This window comes from Saccopteryx leptura, chromosome 1, assembly GCF_036850995.1.
Source record: "Saccopteryx leptura isolate mSacLep1 chromosome 1, mSacLep1_pri_phased_curated, whole genome shotgun sequence".
In the NCBI taxonomy this organism is placed as follows: Eukaryota; Metazoa; Chordata; class Mammalia; order Chiroptera; family Emballonuridae; genus Saccopteryx; species Saccopteryx leptura.
In genome coordinates this window covers 333,846,456-333,852,455 of record NC_089503.1, presented here as the reverse complement: position 1 = coordinate 333,852,455, position 6,000 = coordinate 333,846,456, and positions in this window count along the sequence as shown.

Below are 6,000 nucleotides of genomic sequence, written 5' to 3'. Positions count from 1 at the left end.
ATTTTTAAAAGAGTTTGAGCCAAATTGAGGACATGCCAGGAAAGCAAGGCCTCAAGTGCCCTGGAGAATGAGTTTAGTTTTTTTTATGCCTTTGGACTAAAGGAAGAAAGGCAAGGAAGGTTATGTGAAGGTGGGAGAAAGCAAAGTATGGACTGGACTACAGGATGGTTAACAAGATTATGCCCTCCCTTGATGGTGGTTTCAAGGGGAAGGGTTGTGAAAAAGATGATTACTCTGGCATTTCAAAGGTGTGTTAACTAAATGCACAAGAGAAATGGACAGGGCCAGCTTCAAGAACTTTCACTAAAGAAGTTGCTGGCCTGGGGCTTGGCTACCCATCAAGACCTGCCCAGTTAGGAATTTATGATCAAATCCTGTGAGGTTAATTTCTGTCACTGGAATTGTCAGTTTTAACACAGAACCCTCCTTTTTTTGTCCACATCTTCATGTCTTTGCTTAAATGTCACCTTATGGAAAGGCCTTTATGAACATTGCATATAATATACACCAGGCCACATCAATCATATCTGGTTTATTTTTCTTCATAACATTTACTACCACTTAAAATATCACATATTTATTTATTAATCTGTTTGTTATCTATCTCCCTGCCTCCCTTTTGTGGGTTGGGGTCTTTTTTGGGGGGAAGCTTATGGAGGTTTTCTTCCATGAAATTTGTTTTGTTCAGAGCACTTGTGGGTCAAATAAATTTGCAAATATGATGTGTATGTTTGCTCGCTTATAGTCTGCATTGGGTGTGGGGGACGGGCTGTAAGTAGGCAAGGTCCTTCCTTATAGCCTAAGGCTTAGTTTTAAGACTAAGCTTTTCCCACCATTTTAATACTAAGATCTTCTCAACACTAAGCTTTTCTCCACATCCTTGACTGTTGCATGATGTGGGGTGGTGCACTCTTATGAGAAATCCCATTTATGCCTCAAATAAGTGACTTGGTATCAGAGATTTCCTTATTTGTATATTGGATTAAAGGTTTTTATTCCTACACAATAAAATGGGGCTAACCAGGGGCTTGTGCTCTCTCTCAGTTTCTGAAATTAGCTTTGCATAGGAGAGGCAGTCAAGATGGCAGAGCGCTGAAGGAAAAGCCAGTTTGTGCAGAGAGAAGGAGATGGGGATCAGAGGTAAATAAGGCCGGTGAGGTAGAAACCTTTGATTCTATTATAGAAATACTCGAATGAGTCAGTGGCTTTGGGAGCCCTGAATGGAAAGGGAAGTGTTTTCCCATTTTGTGTATTTCTCACCTGCCAGGTGCAAGCTAGGATTAAAGATAATGGCCACCAGTTCTTGGCTCCATTGTTTTATTATCATCTGTTTGAATCAAATTTGAACCTGCACAGGCCAGGTGGCTATGATGGTGGCCATGGCTACTGGCTTTACATTTGACGTAGTGTAAGGCCAGGAGCCGCCATCATGGCCATTCACATGCAGGTTCCTATTGGATTCTGGCAGACGGTAAAGAAATGGCGGAGTCGGAGGATGGTGGGCCATCCTATTTATTGATGTCTCACCAAGACAGGCAAACCACAAAAGAAGACAAGGGAAAAGCAGAAAACCAGCTTTTCCCATGAAGGGCAAGGGATGAGGGAAGCCCCTGCAATCGTGATAGCAGGAGCTGTGTGTGCCAGCTCCTGGTCTGTCCCACTTTATAGAGTAGAAAACCAAAATCCCTTAATCCAATATACAAATAAGGAAGTCTCTGATACAAAGTCACTTATCCAAGGCATAATTGGATTCCACATGAGAGTGCACCACCCAGATCATACAATCAGTCAAGGGTGTGGGAAAAAGCTTAGTCTTAAAACTAAACCTTAGGCTACAACAACCTTATAGCCTGTCCCCCACACCCAATATAAATCACAAGCGAACAAACATATTATCATATTTACAAACTTATTTGACCAACACGTAGTCTGTGGCAGGACTTGGATCAATTCAATATGTAGCTAATACCACCTTTAAGTGGTGGAGTAGAGGACTGGCTGCTGTTATGGTTCCCCATGGCTGTCCTTTTGGGGGCTGTAGGCTGGCTGACTTTTACAGTCTGCATGAGGAAACTGAGAGCTCTGTGGAAAAGGCTGCCCAGGACCTGCAAACCAAGCAGTGGAAGGAGCTGGAGCAAACGTGGGAGAAAGAGATGCCGACCCTGGAGCTGAAGCAAGCATCGGAGAAGGAGGCCAACCAAGTTTATGAGATTTGCCTGGAAATGGAATAGCCGCTGAAGAAGGAATCGCAGGTTCATGAATTGCAGCTTTCCCTGGACCTTGTGGAGAGCCAGCAGCAGTGGGAGGCCAGGTCTGAGGCCTGGGCTTGGGATGCAAGGCCAGCAGACCAGAAGAAGGCGGCAGCCCGGGGCTTGAGCCTGGCGGTGGGAGCTGGCATTTCCAGTTCCTCTTTGGAGGATGAGGAGAATCAGGATGGACTTGTGATCCGCAGTCTTCAGAAGGTGAGAACCCAGCAGCAAGGAGTACCTACTACGCCCCTGATAGGTCTGTGATTTGGGGATATAGGGGTGAATGCCATCATGCTCTCCAAAGCTGAGATGGAAATGCTGACTGCCATTGCCATGTGCTCCTCTTTGGGACAGTGTAAGACCTGCCAGGACGGCAGGGATGAGGGGGGTGGCTGAGGCCCCATGTGCTTGGACTGATTCCTGGACTATGACCAGAGTGAGCACTGGCTCCTTTGTAGGATAGACTTACGGATTTTGGACAACGTGAAATACCCTGACTGGGGGGGGGGGGGGGGCTTTGCTGGAGGCCCTCCTGCCCCAGGATGCTTTTCATACAGCTAGAAAGAAGTTGAGGACATTTTGCACTTTTGGCAAAGTGCTCAGAGACGGGTGAAATGTGTCTTTGTAACTGTTGAAATTGTATGATTTGTCATGCTGTAATTTGTGTAATGTGCTCAATTTCCTTGTACAGGAATACCTGTGCTTTAGATTGTAAGCAAGCAAGAGGGGTGGAATATGTGTCAAATAAGTTTGTAAATATGATGTATATCTTTGCTTGCTTATAGTTTGCATTGGGTGTGGGGGACACACTGTAAGTAGGCAAGGTCCTTCCTTATAGCCTAAGGCTTAGTTTTAAGACTAAGCTTTTCCCACCCTTGATGGTTGCATGATGTGGGGTGGTGCACTCTTATGAGGAATCCCATTTATGCCTCAAATAAGTAACTTTGTATCAGAGATTTTCTTATTTGTATATTAGATTAAAGGTTTTGATTTCTACACGATAAAATGGAGCCGACCGGGGGCTCTCACTCTCTCTGGTTTCCTGAAATTAGCATTGCATAGGAGAGGCAGTCAAGATGGCAGAGTGCTGAAGGAGAAGCCAGTTTGTACAGAGTTTGTGCAGAGAGAAGAAGATGGGGAACAGAGGTGAATAAGGCTGGTGAGGTAGAAACCTTTGATTCTAGGAATACTCGGATGAGTCAGTGGGAGCCCTGAATGGAAAGGAAAGTGTTTTCCCACTGTGCATATTTCTCACTCCCCAGGTGTGAGCTAGGATTAAAGATAATGACCACCTGTTCTTGGCTCCATTGTTTCATTACCATCTGTCCAAATCAAATTTGAACGTGTACAGGCCAGGTGGCTGTGATGGTGGCCGCGGCTACTGCCTTTATAGCACTAATTCTAGTGCCTAAAATGTGTGTTGAAACAAAATGAGTTTTCAATAGGTATTTGATGACTAAATTCATTTGGACTTAACTTGAAGAGTTCTTTAAACAGTTATTTTTTATATTCCTTGGGGTAACGTTTTGTTCCTAGACATTATAGCATTAGGTACAATTTTAATGTATCTCCTTGTATTTTCAAACAAAGTTGGAAAAAATGAAGATGTAATTATAGGTAATGATTTTTCAAAGTTTACATTTTATATTACATTTAAAAAAAAACTGTAAATACGGTTCACCAGATCATTAGGAGAAATGTCAGTCAAGATTTCAAACTTCTCCTTCTTCTTTTTTAAATTGATTTTAGAGAGAGAGAGGAAGGGAGGGACAGAGAAAGAGACACAGTCATTTGTTGCTCACTTATTTATGCATTCACTGCTTGATTCTTATATGTTTTCTTACTAGGGATCAAACCCTCAACCTTGGCATATTGCCATGATGCTCTCACCAACCGAGCTACCCATTCAGGGCTATGTGTTGTGCAAAGGCTGTGGTGTACAGAATTCTGAAAAGGAAAAAGTAGTAAGCATTCAACCAAGGTGTCAACTTCTTATTAATGAAAGCAAATGAGGCATCTGATATAGTTTAAAAAGTGGAAATTTGACCTATGTACATTATTAGCTCCTTTGTGCCTCAGTTTTCTAAGATTAATAACATATGTTATAAATGTAAAAAGGGGTAACATTTTGTTAAACATTAATTTTACCATTTGGATCATATTCAATTTTAGCTTCTCAACACTAATCAGGAGAGACTAGTATTTCATTCCTAAGCAAAACAATATGCTTGAGGCCCAGGCTTTGTGGAAAGGTAAGCCTTGCTGTGTTTCTTTAGCACTCCCTTCCTCCACCCTCACTCTAATCCCATTAACCAAACCTCAAGGTGCCCTAGGTCAAGAGTTCTGCCAAAGTGCAGAGAAAGTGGCTTTTCTGCTTTTAATAACAAAGCCATAAGGTTTGTTGTTTTAAGGCATAAGGAGTAGATGAGATGGGAAAGGTAAAATAGAAGGATTATGAAAAGGAAGTAAAGGATGAGGAAGAGAGAGCAAGGGAGCATGAAAGCATCAAACAAATCAGTGTAATCTCAATTTCCTTTCTTTGGACTTGAAGAGGACAAGTGCTGGATGAATTGAGAGGTATATCCAGCATGGAAAGATCTCTCTCCCCATTCTCACTTGAGAATTTAGAGGGAACCTATAACGTCCCAGGCAACCCTAAGGAAAAGACTGAAAGCTGGAAGAGGATCTGGCTGCCCTTCCCCAGCCTCTCAGATTTTGTTTGGGGTGAATGCTGATGAGGAAACCAGTGGACTTCTCAGGTGCCTACAGTTGATCCCACAGTATAGACGGGGTAGACCATGGGGCACCGGGGTAAGTGGAGGTCTCTTGGCCTGTAAGCAGGAGAGCTGAAAGATGTTCAGGCTATTTTATTTCGGGAGCATTGCCCAGACCAAAATAAAAAGACTGCAAATACACTAGTTACAGATCAAAGCCTCAAAAGTTAACACATTGCCTCCTAATATAGTAGACAATCACTAGCGTAGACCCAGTGACTAGTACAAGGTCAGGGCATTCTTCTACCTTTCAGAACTGCACCGTCAAGTCACCCACACACTCCTCTGGCACTTGATGTTTGAGATAAGACAGCAGGAGAGGGAGGCTCTCTGGAAGACTGAGTCATTTACCCCAACTAGTGACCAGGACCTAGAGCTGGTGTTTATATTGATCAGATTGCATTACATCTAAATTGGGCATTTAGTTAGTTGGCTCACGCTAAGCTCATGTAGAGTGTTTTCCTAATTATCAAAACAAATACATTTTCTTTTTATATTTGACTTCTTATGAGTTTTCTTCACCATTACAGAGAATTGTTGAGGGAATTTGAAGTGTTGTTTACAGTGTTTAGAATAGGGCTTAGTATTTAATAGTTCCTAACAAAACAATAGCTATTACTATTTTTAAAAGTAAAGCAACATTTGTGTAGGGGAAGTAATTCCATAATGGCCAAGGGATTCACGACAAAGCTCTCTGCTCTGACTTCACAATGGCCCTGGCTTTTAGGAAACCCAAATTCCATGCCTGTATGTCTCTGCCCATTTCTCCTTTATTTTAAAAACAATAAACACACTCCAGTAAGGAAGGAAGTTTTGGAAAACTTTAATCTTGAAACATAACCTGAAGATACCATATTTGTTACTCATTTGTTCTGGGTATTTGATCATCTTTGATAATCTTGTATTAACAAGTATTTGATGTAGATGGGCTTAAAAAACAAAAAAATTCTTGCACATCTTAATGGCCATGAACTATG